Raw genomic sequence first — 15,302 nt, 5'->3', positions numbered from 1 at the left:
CCTCCGGCTGTGTCGGGGTGTCTAGGGTTTGTTAGGCACACCCCACGGCTACTTCTAGTTGCGGTGTTAGTTCAGGATTTGCGGTCAGTACAGATTCCACTGACTCCAGAGAAAGTTTCATGCGGCTCCAAGGTCACCAGATCATAACAGGGTGTCTTGCATTGAAATCTGCTGCAATGACCCGGGTACTGCGTTCACCAGACATGAACACAATTTCTATCCGCTCCTCACGTGTTAACCTCTGCGACATGTCAATGGCTGTAAACAAAGAGTAACTTGTAAATAACTCATGAAAGAATAAAGTTATGTTAAAACCAAGCACACCATTGTTTTTCTTTTGAAATTCTCATTAAGTTTGATGTGTCACATGAGCCTCTACCCATTGGAAAAAATAAAGTTGGATCCAAAATGTCCGACTTCAAAATGGCCGCCATGGTCACCACCCATCTTTAAAAGTTTTCCCCCTCCCATATACTAATGTGCCACAAACAGGAAGTTGATATCACCAACTATTCCCATTTTATTTAGGTGTATCCATACACATGGCCCACCCTGGATATATGGAGGGAGTCAGGATGGATACATGGAGGGGCCAGGATGGATACATGGGGAGCCAGGATGGGTATATGGGGAGCCAGTATGGATAGCTGGGGGGGAAGCAGGATGGATATCTGGATGTCAGGATGGACAAGGGACATAGGGGGCCAGGCTGGGGAATATTATAAAATAAAGGATACTAGGCTGGAAGAGGTTATTAAATAAAGGGGGCCAGGGTGAGGGACTTAACTACTGTTTGGGGGACAGAATGAGGAACATGCTATATTAGTTTATTGTGACAAGTGAGGAACATAATTTCTTTAGCGTCCAATTAGGGACATTATTGCTACTGTAATATAATGTAATTTACTTTTTATGAAATGGTTTTCCATGGAGGGAACAAAAGGGGGTCCTGTTGTGAATTTGGATTCTGGGCTCCCCCGGTGGCTACTGGTGGAATTGAACTGGTGTCTTCATCTTCTCTGTTCACCTGTTCCCATCAAGATGTGGGAGTCGCTATATAACCTTGCTGCTCTGTTAGTTGCTTGCCGGTCAACAATGTTATCAGAAGCCTCTCTGTGCTTGTTCCTGCTCCTAGACAACTACTAGATAAGTTGGACTCTTGTCCATGTTTGTTTTTGCATTTTGTTCCAGTTCACAGCTGTAGTTTCGTTACTGTGTCTGGAAAGCTCTTGTGAACGGGAATTGCCACTCTGGTGTTATGAGTTAATGCCAGAGTTTTAAAGTAATTTCTGGATGGTGTTTTTTGATAGGGTTTTCAGCTGACCATGAAAGTGTCCTTTCTGTCTTCTGCTATGTAGTAAGTGGACCTCAAATTTGCTAAACCTATTTTCATACTACGTTTGTTATTTCATCTCAACTCATCGCCAATACATGTGGGGGGCCTCTGTCTCCTTTCGGGGTATTTCTCTAGAGGTGAGCTAGGACTAATATTTTCCTCTTCTAGCTTTATTTAGTCCTCCGGCTGGGCTGGGCATCTAGAATCAACGTAGGCATGCTACCCGGCCACTGCTAGTTGTGCGTTAGGTTTAGTTCATGGTCAGCTCAGTTCCCATCTTCCAAGAGCTAGTTCCTATATATGCTTATGCTATGTTCTCTTGCCATTGAGATCATGACAGTTTGACCGGCCCGCAAAGTGTTAATTGTTTGGGCTGAAGCAGGAGAAAAAGAAGTGTTGAAGGGAAATTTTTTTTTTTTTTCCCCTCAGAGTTTTGCTGCCTAGCCCTTAATTGCTGTCTAGCTGCTTCTTACCTCCTCTTAACCCTTGAATGGCTCTGTGTCCACCTGTTTGTAATGGATCTTCAGAGTGTAACTGCAGGTTTGAATAATCTCGCCACGAAGGTACAAAATTTGCAAGATTTTGTTTGTCATGCACCTGTATCTGAGCCGAGAATTCCTTTGCCGGAATTTTTCTCGGGGAATAGATCCGGGTTTCAGAATTTTCGAAATAATTGCAAATTATTTTTGTCTCTGAAATCTCGCTCTGCCGGAGACCCTGCACAGCAGGTCAGGATTGTGATTTCCTTGCTCCGGGGCGACCCTCAAGACTGGGCTTTTTCATTGACACCAGGAGATCCTGCGTTGCTCAATGTGGATGCGTTTTTTCTGGCCTTGGGGTTGCTTTATGACGAACCTCATTTGGAGCTTCAGGCAGAAAAAACTTTGATGTCCCTATCTCAGGGGCAAGATGAAGCGGAAATTTACTGCCAAAGATTCCGTAAATGGTCTGTGCTTACTCAGTGGAATGAGTGCGCCCTGGCGGCGACTTTCAGAGAGGGTCTCTCTGATGCCATTAAGGATGTTATGGTGGGGTTCCCTGTGCCTGCGGGTCTGAATGAGTCCATGACAATGGCTATTCAGATCGATAGGCGTCTGCGGGAGCGCAAACCAGTGCACCATCTGGCGGTGTCCACTGAGAAGTCGCCAGAGAGTATGCAGTGTGATAGAATTCTGTCCCGAAGCGAGCGGCAGAATTTTAGACGGAAAAATGGGTTGTGTTTCTATTGTGGTGATTCTACTCATGTTATATCAGCATGCTCTAAGCGCACTAAAAAGCTTGGTAAATCTGTTTCCATTTGCACCTTACCGTCTAAATTTATTCTATCTGTGACCCTGATTTGCTCTTTGTCATCTATTACCACGGACGCCTATGTCGACTCTGGCGCCGCTTTGAGTCTTATGGATTGGTCCTTTGCCAAACGCTGTGGGTATGATTTAGAGCCTTTGGAGACTCCTATTCCTCTGAAGGGGATTGACTCCACCCCATTGGCTAATAATAAACCACAATACTGGACACAAGTAACTATGCGTATTAATCCGGATCACCAGGAGATTATTCGCTTTCTGGTGCTGTATAATCTACATGATGATTTGGTGCTAGGATTGCCTTGGCTGCAATCTCATAACCCAGTCCTTGACTGGAAAGCTATGTCTGTGTTAAGCTGGGGATGTAAGGGGACGCATGGGGACGTACCTGTGGTTTCCATTTCATCATCCATTCCCTCTGAAATTCCTGAGTTCCTGTCTGACTATCGTGACGTCTTTGAAGAATCCAAGCTTGGTTCGTTACCTCCGCACCGAGAGTGCGATTGTGCCATAGATTTAATCCCGGGTAGTAAATACCCAAAGGGTCGTTTATTTAATCTGTCTGTGCCTGAACATGCTGCTATGCGAGAATATATAAAGGAGTCCTTGGAAAAGGGACATATTCGTCCATCGTCATCTCCCTTAGGAGCCGGTTTTTTCTTTGTGTCAAAAAAAGACGGCTCTTTGAGACCATGTATTGATTATCGGCTTTTGAATAAAATCACTGTTAAATATCAATACCCATTGCCGTTGCTGACTGATTTGTTTGCTCGCATAAAGGGGGCCAAGTGGTTCTCTAAGATTGACCTTCGTGGGGCGTATAATTTGGTGCGAATCAGGCAGGGGGATGAGTGGAAAACCGCATTTAATACGCCCGAGGGCCACTTTGAGTATTTAGTGATGCCTTTTGGTCTTTCTAATGCTCCGTCAGTTTTCCAGTCCTTTATGCATGATATTTTTCGCGATTATTTGGATAAATTTATGATTGTGTATCTGGATGATATTCTGATTTTTTCGGATGACTGGGACTCTCATGTCCAGCAAGTCAGGAGGGTTTTTCAGGTTTTGCGGTCTAATTCTTTGTGTGTGAAGAGTTCTAAGTGTGTTTTTGGGGTACAGAGGATTTCCTTTTTGGGATATATTTTTTCCCCCTCTTCCATTGAAATGGATCCTGTCAAGGTTCAAGCTATTTGTGATTGGACGCAGCCCTCTTCTCTTAAGAGTCTTCAGAAATTTTTGGGCTTTGCTAACTTTTATCGTCGATTTATTGCTGGTTTTTCGGATATTGCTAAGCCATTGACCGATTTGACTAAGAAGGGTGCTGATGTTGCTGATTGGTCCCCTGATGCTGTGGAGGCCTTTCGGGAGCTTAAGCGCCGTTTTTCCTCTGCCCCTGTGTTGCGTCAGCCTGATGTTGCTCTACCTTTTCAGGTTGAGGTCGACGCTTCTGAGATCGGAGCTGGGGCAGTGTTGTCGCAGAAAAGTTCTGACTGCTCCGTGATGAGGCCTTGTGCCTTCTTTTCCCATAAATTTTCGCCCGCTGAGCGGAATTATGATGTTGGGAATCGGGAGCTTTTGGCCATGAAGTGGGCTTTTGAGGAGTGGCGCCATTGGCTTGAGGGGGCCAGACATCAGGTGGTGGTATTGACTGACCACAAAAATTTGATTTATCTTGAGACCGCCAGGCGCCTGAATCCTAGACAGGCGCGCTGGTCATTATTTTTCTCTCGGTTTAATTTTGTGGTGTCATACCTACCGGGTTCTAAGAATGTTAAGGCGGATGCCCTTTCTAGGAGTTTTGAGCCTGACTCGCCTGGTAACTCTGAGCCCACAGGTATCCTTAAGGATGGAGTGGTATTGTCAGCCGTTTCTCCAGACCTGCGGCGGGCCTTGCAGGAGTTTCAGGCGGAGAGACCTGATCGTTGCCCACCTGATAAACTGTTTGTTCCTGATGATTGGACCAGTAGAGTCATCTCTGAGGTTCATTCTTCTGCGTTGGCAGGTCATCCTGGCATTTTTGGTACCAGGGATTTGGTGGCAAGGTCCTTCTGGTGGCCTTCCCTGTCACGAGATGTGCGAGGCTTTGTGCAGTCTTGTGACGTTTGTGCTCGGGCCAAGCCTTGTTGTTCTCGGGCTAGTGGATTATTGTTGCCCTTGCCTATTCCTAAGAGGCCTTGGACGCACATCTCGATGGATTTTATTTCAGATCTGCCTGTTTCTCAGAAGATGTCTGTCATCTGGGTGGTGTGTGACCGTTTTTCTAAGATGGTCCATTTGGTTCCTCTGCCCAAGTTACCTTCTTCTTCCGAGTTGGTTCCTCTGTTTTTTCAAAATGTTGTTCGTTTGCATGGTATTCCTGAGAATATCGTTTCTGACAGAGGGACCCAATTCGTGTCTAGATTTTGGCGGGCATTCTGTGCTAGGATGGGCATAGATTTATCTTTTTCGTCCGCTTTCCATCCTCAGACGAATGGCCAGACCGAGCGGATTAATCAGACCCTGGAGACATATCTGAGGTGTTTTGTGTCTGCTGACCAGGATGATTGGGTTGCTTTTTTGCCATTGGCGGAGTTCGCTCTCAATAATCGGGCCAGCTCTGCCACTTTGGTGTCCCCGTTTTTCTGTAATTCGGGGTTTCATCCTCGATTTTCCTCTGGTCAGGTGGAATCTTCGGATTGTCCTGGAGTGGATGCTGTGGTGGAGAGATTGCATCAGATCTGGGGGCAGGTGGTGGACAATTTGAGGTTGTCCCAGGAGAAGACTCAGCTTTTTGCCAACCGCCACCGTCGTGTTGGTCCTCGGCTTTCTGTTGGGGATTTGGTGTGGTTGTCTTCTCGTTTTGTCCCTATGAGGGTCTCTTCTCCTAAGTTTAAGCCTCGGTTTATCGGCCCGTATAAGATTTTGGAGATTCTTAACCCTGTTTCCTTCCGTTTGGACCTCCCTGCATCCTTTTCTATTCATAACGTTTTTCATCGGTCATTATTGCGCAGGTATGAGGTACCGGTTGTGCCTTCCGTTGAGCCTCCTGCTCCGGTGTTGGTTGAGGGTGAGTTGGAGTACGTTGTGGAGAAAATCTTGGACTCTCGTGTTTCCAGACGGAGACTCCAGTATCTGGTCAAGTGGAAGGGATACGGCCAGGAGGATAATTCTTGGGTGAATGCATCTGATGTTCATGCCTCCGATCTGGTTCGTGCCTTTCATAGGGCCCATCCTGATCGCCCTGGTGGTTCTGGTGAGGGTTCGGTGCCCCCTCCTTGAGGGGGGGGTACTGTTGTGAATTTGGATTCTGGGCTCCCCCGGTGGCTACTGGTGGAATTGAACTGGTGTCTTCATCTTCTCTGTTCACCTGTTCCCATCAAGATGTGGGAGTCGCTATATAACCTTGCTGCTCTGTTAGTTGCTTGCCGGTCAACAATGTTATCAGAAGCCTCTCTGTGCTTGTTCCTGCTCCTAGACAACTACTAGATAAGTTGGACTCTTGTCCATGTTTGTTTTTGCATTTTGTTCCAGTTCACAGCTGTAGTTTCGTTACTGTGTCTGGAAAGCTCTTGTGAACGGGAATTGCCACTCTGGTGTTATGAGTTAATGCCAGAGTTTTAAAGTAATTTCTGGATGGTGTTTTTTGATAGGGTTTTCAGCTGACCATGAAAGTGTCCTTTCTGTCTTCTGCTATGTAGTAAGTGGACCTCAAATTTGCTAAACCTATTTTCATACTACGTTTGTTATTTCATCTCAACTCACCGCCAATACATGTGGGGGGCCTCTGTCTCCTTTCGGGGTATTTCTCTAGAGGTGAGCTAGGACTAATATTTTCCTCTTCTAGCTTTATTTAGTCCTCCGGCTGGGCTGGGCATCTAGAATCAACGTAGGCATGCTACCCGGCCACTGCTAGTTGTGCGTTAGGTTTAGTTCATGGTCAGCTCAGTTCCCATCTTCCAAGAGCTAGTTCCTATATATGCTTATGCTATGTTCTCTTGCCATTGAGATCATGACAGGGTCCTGTTACTGTGTAGGGCAGCACTATTTCACTTTTTTCTTCATCTGACGTAGTGTAGAACTCTGGGAAAAGGGGGGAATGTGCTCTGGAAGTGATCAGCTATTGATGACTGTGTGTTATTTTTTGCAGGAAAGAGTCCTGGCTGGAAAAAATGATGGTGGTCTGTGCTGGATGAAGAAGAAAAGCGAAGCTGAAGGATTTCAACTACAGATGTCGCTGGTGAGACAGTATATTACATTTGCACACACATTATATACTGGGTACAGAGTTCCTGTGTATAATTTCACTGGTGATCACTGTATTACCTGTGCACTTCCACTATATACAAAGCTGTTGTATATAATGTCACTGGTGATCACTGTTGCTGTGAATTCTGTTCTTGGGCTCCCTCCGGTGGTTATAAGTGGTAGCGCTGCTGTCTCTGGATCGCAGCATTCATCAGGTGTGTCTACTTTTTGCAATTCTGACTGGGCTATTTTGTCTTGGTCTACCCTTTAGTCAGTGCCAGTTGTCCAATGTTCCTGGAGGATTCACATCCCTGCCTGGTCTCTCCTGCTTTGCTGTTCATTTCAACAAAGATAAGTTCTGGCCACATGCTGTGGGCCTTATTGTTCAGTTCTTTTCCATGTTTTTGTCTTGTCCAGCTTGGTCTGTATAAGGATTTGTTTAGCCAAGCTGGTATCTCTGGAGATGCAGATATACCCTCCATATCTTTAGTTAGATGTGGAGATTTTGTATTTTCTGTGGTGGATATTTTCTAGTGTTTTAATACTGACCGCATAGTACTCTGTCCTATCCTTTCTATTTAGCTAGTAGTGGCCTCCTTTGCTAAATTCTGATTTCAGTCTGTGTTTGTTTTTTCCCTCTCCTCTCACAGTCAATATTTGTGGGGGGCTGTCTATCCTTTGGGGATTTTCTCTGAGGCAAGATAGTTTTCCCTTTTCTATCTCTAGGAGTAATTAGTCCTCCGGCTGTGTCGAGATGTCTAGGGAGTGAAAGGTACATTCCACGGCTACTTCTAGTTGCGGTGTTAAGTTCAGGGTCTGCGGTCAGTACAGGTACCACCTTCTCCAGAGTACGTCTCATGCTGCTCTTAGGCCACCAGATCATAACACACTGTATTACCTGTACACTGAGACTGTATACAGAGCTCCTGTATTTAATGTCACTGGTAATCACTATATTACCTGTACATGACACTATATACATAGCTCCTGTGTATAATGTCACTAGTGATCAGCATATTACCTGTACCCTCTACTTTATATACAAAGCTCCTGTGTATAATGTCACTGGTGATCACTATATTACCTGTACACTATACACTATATACAGAGCTCCTGTGTATAATGTCACCTGTGATCACTTTATTACCTGTACTGTTGTGATCCGCTTTTTGGGCTCCCCTAGTGGTGGCTGGTGGTACTGGAGACTTGTGTGTTCTTTTCTGCCTCAGCTCACCTGCTTCCATCAGTTTTGGGAGTTCCCTATTTAGCCTTGCTCTCCAGTCACTTCCTTGCCGGTCATCATTGTAACCTGAGTCTTTCAGTTGCATGTTCCTGCTACCAGTCTGCTGATCAGCTAAGTGGACTCTTGTCCTTTTTGTTTTGTATTTTTTGTCCAGTTTACAGTTTGTCATTTCCTGTTACTGGAAGCTCTTGTGGACTGAAATTGCCACTCCTGTGTCATGAGTTGACACAGGAGTCTTAAAGTAATTTCAGGATGGGTTTTTGAAAGGGTTTTTCAGCTGACCGTGAAGTCCTCTTTTGTATCCTTCCTCTATCTAGTAAGTGGACCTCGCTTTGCTAAATCTACCTTCATACTGTGTATGTCTTTACCTCTGAACTCACCGTTAATATATGTGGGGGCTACTATCATCTTTGGGGAATTTCACTAGAGGTAAGCCAGGTCTGTTCCTTCCTCTTCCAGGCGTAGTTAGTTCTCCGGCTGGCGCATGGCATCTAGGCAGCCGTAGGAATGCTTCCTGGCTACTGTTAGTTGTGTGGTAGATTTAGGTCACGGTCAGCTTGAGTTTCCATCACCCGAGGGCTAGTCTGTTATTTTGTGTTTCTGATGTTCCCATGCCATTGGGGAATCATGACAGTATGACCGGCCACTGTTAAAGTAATTGGCAGAAGAAAGGAGAGTTAAAGAAGTCTGTAGATTTTTTTTTTTTTTTTCCTCACATGTTTGCTACTTAGTTGGCTCAGTTGTATTTCTGCTCTATTTACAGCCTTGCCTTTCTCTCCTTCTAATCCTTGAATGGCTCTGATCTCTCCGGTTTAAGGATGGACTCTCAGAGTTTGGCTGCAGGTTTAAATAATCTTGCTATGAAGGTTCAGAATTTACAAGATTATGTTATACGTACTCCTATTTCTGAACCTAAGATTCCTACACCAGAGGTATTTTCCGGAGATAGATCTCGGTTTCTGAATTTCAAATGTAATTGTAAATTATTCCTCTCTCTCAGACCTCACTCCTCTGGAGATCCTGTTCAGCAGGTTAAGATTGTGATTTCTTTGCTGCGAGGTGACCCTCAAAATTGGGCATTTTCATTGACATCAGGGGATCCTGCGTTGCTCAATGTGGATGCGTTTTTTCTGGCTTTAGGGTTGCTGTATGAGGAACCTAATTTGGAGATTCAAGCTGAAAAAGCTTTAATAGCCCTGTCTCAAGGGCAAGATGAAGCTGAGGTATACTGCCAAAAATTTCGTAAATGGTCTGTGCTTACTCAGTGGAATGAGTGTGCCCTAGCGGCAATTTTCAGAGAAGGCCTTTCTGATGCCGTTAAGGATGTCATGGTGGGGTTTCCTACGCCCACAGGTCTGAATGAGTCCATCACAATGGCGATTCAGATTGATCGGCGTTTGCGGGAGCGCAAACCCGTGCACCATTTGGCGGTATCTTCTGAAGGGACGCCAGAGAAAATGCAATGTGACAGAATTCTGTCAAGAAACGAGCGGCAGAATTATAGGCGCAAAAATGGCTTGTGCTTCTACTGTGGTGATTCCGCGCATGTTATATCAGCATGCTCTAAACGTACTAGGAAGGTTGACAAGTCTGTTTCTATTGGCACTTTACAGTCTAAATTTCTTCTGTCTGTAACTCTGATTTGTTCATTATCAGTTATTACCGTGGATGCCTATGTGGACTCTGGCGCCGCTCTGAGTCTCATGGATTGGTCCTTCGCCAGGCGCTGTGGGTTTGATTTGGAGCCTCTGGAAGTTCCTATACCTCTGAAGGGTATTGATTCTACACCTCTGGCTTGTAATAGACCACAGTTCTGGACGCAAGTGACTATGCGTATGACTCCAGACCATCAGGAGATGATTCGCTTCCTCGTGTTGCATAATTTACATGATGTGTTAGTGCTTGGATTACCATGGTTGCAATCTCATAACCCAGTACTGGACTGGAAAACTATGTCTGTGTTAAGCTGGGGATGTCGGGGGGCTCATGGGGACATACCTTTGGTTTCTATCTCGTCATCTATTCCCTCTGAGGTTCCGGCATTTTTGTCGGATTTTGGGGATATTTTTGAAGAGCCTAAAATTGGTTCTCTCCCTCCCCACAGAGAGTGTGATTGCGCCATAGATCTGATTCCAGGCAGTAAATTTCCAAAGGGTCGTTTGTTTAACCTATCTGTACCTGAGCATGCTGCCATGCGAGAGTATGTTAAGGAGTCCCTGGAAAAGGGACATATTCGTCCTTCTTCATCACCTTTAGGAGCTGGGTTTTTCTTTGTCTCTAAAAAGGATGGCTCGCTGAGGCCTTGTATTGATTATCGACTCCTGAATAAAATTACTGTCAAATATCAGTATCCGTTGCCGCTGCTTACTGATTTGTTTGCTCGCATAAGGGGGGCTAAGTGGTTCTCCAAGATTGATCTCCGTGGGGCGTATAATTTGGTGCGAATTAAGCAAGGGGATGAGTGGAAAACCGCATTTAATACGCCTGAGGGCCACTTTGAGTATTTAGTAATGCCTTTCGGCCTTTCTAATGCACCTTCAGTTTTTCAGTCCTTTATGCATGATATTTTCCGTGAATATCTGGATAAATTTATGATTGTGTATTTGGACGATATTTTGATTTTTTCTGAGGACTGGGAGTCTCATGTTCAGCAGGTCAGGAGGGTTTTTCAGGTCTTGCGGGAGAATTCTCTGTGTGTAAAGGGTTCTAAGTGTGTTTTTGGGGTTCAAAAGATTTCCTTTTTGGGGTACATTTTTTCACCTTCTTCTGTTGAGATGGACCCTGTCAAGGTTCGGGCTATTTGTGACTGGACGCAGCCTACTTCTCTAAAGGGTCTTCAGAAGTTCTTGGGCTTTGCTAATTTTTATCGTCGATTTATAACTGTTTTTTCTGGTGTTGCTAAGCCTCTTACGGATTTGACTAAGAAGGGTGCTGATGTTGCCAATTGGTCCTCTGCCGCTGTGGAGGCCTTTCGGGAACTTAAGCGCCGCTTTTCGTCTGCCCCTGTGTTGCGCCAGCCTGATGTCTCTCTCCCCTTTCAGGTTGAGGTCGATGCTTCCGAGATCGGAGCGGGGGCGGTTTTGTCGCAGAAAAGTTCCGATTGCTCAGTGATGAGACCTTGTGCGTTCTTTTCTCAAAAATTTTCTGCCGCCGAAAGAAATTATGATGTCGGTAATCGGGAGCTTTTGGCCATGAAGTGGGCATTTGAGGAGTGGCGTCATTGGCTTGAGGGTGCTAGACATCAGGTGGTGGTTTTGACTGATCACAAGAATCTGATTTATCTTGAGTCTGCCAGGCGCCTGAATCCTAGACAGGCGCGCTGGTCGTTGTTTTTCTCTCGGTTTAATTTTGTGGTCTCATATCTACCAGGTTCTAAGAATGTGAAGGCAGATGCCCTTTCTAGGAGTTTTGAGCCTGATTCCCCTGGTGATTCGGAACCTACAGGTATCCTTAAGGATGGGGTGATATTATCCGCTATTTCCCCAGATCTGCGACGTGCTTTGCAAGAGTTTCAGGCGGATAGACCTGATCGCTGTCCACCTGGTAGACTGTTTGTTCCTGATGATTGGACCAGTAGAGTCATCTCGGAGGTTCATTCTTCTACACTGGCGGGTCATCCTGGAATTTTTGGTACCAGGGATTTGGTGGCTAGATCCTTCTGGTGGCCATCTCTGTCTCGAGATGTGCGTGTTTTTGTGCAGTCTTGTGATGTGTGTGCTCGGGCCAAGCCTTGTTGTTCTAGGGCTAGCGGGTTGTTGTTGCCCTTGCCTATTCCGAAGAGGCCTTGGACGCACATCTCGATGGACTTTATTTCTGATCTTCCTGTCTCTCAGAGGATGTCTGTTATCTGGGTGGTGTGTGACCGTTTTTCTAAGATGGTTCATTTGGTGCCATTGCCGAAGTTGCCTTCCTCGTCTGAGTTGGTTCCTTTGTTTTTTCAAAATGTGGTTCGCTTGCATGGTATTCCTGAAAATATCGTTTCTGATAGGGGTACCCAGTTCGTTTCTAGATTTTGGCGGGCATTCTGTGCCAGGTTGGGCATTGATTTGTCTTTTTCGTCTGCCTTCCATCCTCAGACTAATGGCCAGACGGAGCGAACTAATCAGACTTTGGAGACGTATTTGAGGTGTTTTGTGTCTGCGGATCAGGATGATTGGGTTGCCTTTTTGCCGTTGGCGGAGTTTGCTCTTAATAATCGGGCTAGTTCGGCCACTTTGGTTTCCTGTTGTGAATTTGGATTCTGGGCTCCCCCGGTGGCTACTGGTGGAATTGAACTGGTGTCTTCATCTTCTCTGTTCACCTGTTCCCATCAAGATGTGGGAGTCGCTATATAACCTTGCTGCTCTGTTAGTTGCTTGCCGGTCAACAATGTTATCAGAAGCCTCTCTGTGCTTGTTCCTGCTCCTAGACAACTACTAGATAAGTTGGACTCTTGTCCATGTTTGTTTTTGCATTTTGTTCCAGTTCACAGCTGTAGTTTCGTTACTGTGTCTGGAAAGCTCTTGTGAACGGGAATTGCCACTCTGGTGTTATGAGTTAATGCCAGAGTTTTAAAGTAATTTCTGGATGGTGTTTTTTGATAGGGTTTTCAGCTGACCATGAAAGTGTCCTTTCTGTCTTCTGCTATGTAGTAAGTGGACCTCAAATTTGCTTAACCTATTTTCATACTACGTTTGTTATTTCATCTCAACTCACCGCCAATACATGTGGGGGGCCTCTGTCTCCTTTCGGGGTATTTCTCTAGAGGTGAGCTAGGACTAATATTTTCCTCTGCTAGCTTTATTTAGTCCTCCGGCTGGGCTGGGCATCTAGAATCAACGTAGGCATGCTACCCGGCCACTGCTAGTTGTGCGTTAGGTTTAGTTCATGGTCAGCTCAGTTCCCATCTTCCAAGAGCTAGTTCCTATATATGCTTATGCTATGTTCTCTTGCCATTGAGATCATGATAGTTTGACCGGCCCGCAAAGTGTTAATTGTTTGGGCTGAAGCAGGAGAAAAAGAAGTGTTGAAGGGAAATTTTTTTTTTTTTTTTTTTTTTTCCCCTCAGAGTTTTGCTGCCTAGCCCTTAATTGCTGTCTAGCTGCTTCTTACCTCCTCTTAACCCTTGAATGGCTCTGTGTCCACCTGTTTGTAATGGATCTTCAGAGTGTAACTGCAGGTTTGAATAATCTCGCCACGAAGGTACAAAATTTGCAAGATTTTGTTTGTCATGCACCTGTATCTGAGCCGAGAATTCCTTTGCCGGAATTTTTCTCGGGGAATAGATCCGGGTTTCAGAATTTTCGAAATAATTGCAAATTATTTTTGTCTCTGAAATCTCGCTCTGCCGGAGACCCTGCACAGCAGGTCAGGATTGTGATTTCCTTGCTCCGGGGCGACCCTCAAGACTGGGCTTTTTCATTGACACCAGGGGATCCTGCGTTGCTCAATGTGGATGCGTTTTTTCTGGCCTTGGGGTTGCTTTATGACGAACCTCATTTGGAGCTTCAGGCAGAAAAAACTTTGATGTCCCTATCTCAGGGGCAAGATGAAGCGGAAATTTACTGCCAAAGATTCCGTAAATGGTCTGTGCTTACTCAGTGGAATGAGTGCGCCCTGGCGGCGACTTTCAGAGAGGGTCTCTCTGATGCCATTAAGGATGTTATGGTGGGGTTCCCTGTGCCTGCGGGTCTGAATGAGTCCATGACAATGGCTATTCAGATCGATAGGCGTTTGCGGGAGCGCAAACCAGTGCACCATCTGGCGGTGTCCACTGAGAAGTCGCCAGAGAGTATGCAGTGTGATAGAATTCTGTCCCGAAGCGAGCGGCAGAATTTTAGACGGAAAAATGGGTTGTGTTTCTATTGTGGTGATTCTACTCATGTTATATCAGCATGCTCTAAGCGCACTAAAAAGCTTGGTAAATCTGTTTCCATTTGCACCTTACCGTCTAAATTTATTCTATCTGTGACCCTGATTTGCTCTTTGTCATCTATTACCACGGACGCCTATGTCGACTCTGGCGCCGCTTTGAGTCTTATGGATTGGTCCTTTGCCAAACGCTGTGGGTATGATTTAGAGCCTTTGGAGACTTCTATTCCTCTGAAGGGGATTGACTCCACCCCATTGGCTAATAATAAACCACAATACTGGACACAAGTAACTATGCGTATTAATCCGGATCACCAGGAGATTATTCGCTTTCTGGTGCTGTATAATCTACATGATGATTTGGTGCTAGGATTGCCTTGGCTGCAATCTCACAACCCAGTCCTCGACTGGAGAGCTATGTCTGTGTTGAGCTGGGGATGTAAGGGGGCTCATGGGGATGTACCTGTGGTTTCCATTTCATCATCCATTCCCTCTGAAATTCCTGAGTTCCTGTCTGACTATCGTGACGTCTTTGAAGAATCCAAGCTTGGTTCGTTACCTCCGCACCGAGAGTGCGATTGTGCCATAGATTTAATCCCGGGTAGTAAATACCCAAAGGGTCGTTTATTTAATCTGTCTGTGCCTGAACATGCTGCTATGCGAGAATATATAAAGGAGTCCTTGGAAAAGGGACATATTCGTCCATCGTCATCTCCCTTAGGAGCCGGTTTTTTCTTTGTGTCAAAAAAAGACGGCTCTTTGAGACCATGTATTGATTATCGGCTTTTGAATAAAATCACTGTTAAATATCAATACCCATTGCCGTTGCTGACTGATTTGTTTGCTCGCATAAAGGGGGCCAAGTGGTTCTCTAAGATTGACCTTCGTGGGGCGTATAATTTGGTGCGAATCAGGCAGGGGGATGAGTGGAAAACCGCATTTAATACGCCCGAGGGCCACTTTGAGTATTTGGTGATGCCTTTTGGTCTTTCTAATGCTCCGTCAGTTTTCCAGTCCTTTATGCATGATATTTTTCGCGATTATTTGGATAAATTTATGATTGTGTATCTGGATGATATTCTGATTTTTTCGGATGACTGGGACTCTCATGTCCAGCAAGTCAGGAGGGTTTTTCAGGTTTTGCGGTCTAATTCTTTGTGTGTGAAGGGTTCTAAGTGTGTTTTTGGGGTACAGAGGATTTCCTTTTTGGGATATATTTTTTCCCCCTCTTCCATTGAAATGGATCCTGTCAAGGTTCAAGCTATTTGTGATTGGACGCAGCCCTCTTCTCTTAAGAGTCTTCAGAAATTTTTGGGCTTTGCTAACTTTTATCGTCGATTTA

This window comes from Ranitomeya variabilis, chromosome 7, assembly GCF_051348905.1.
Source record: "Ranitomeya variabilis isolate aRanVar5 chromosome 7, aRanVar5.hap1, whole genome shotgun sequence".
NCBI lineage: Eukaryota > Metazoa > Chordata > Amphibia > Anura > Dendrobatidae > Ranitomeya > Ranitomeya variabilis.
This window is presented reverse-complemented; position numbering follows the sequence as displayed.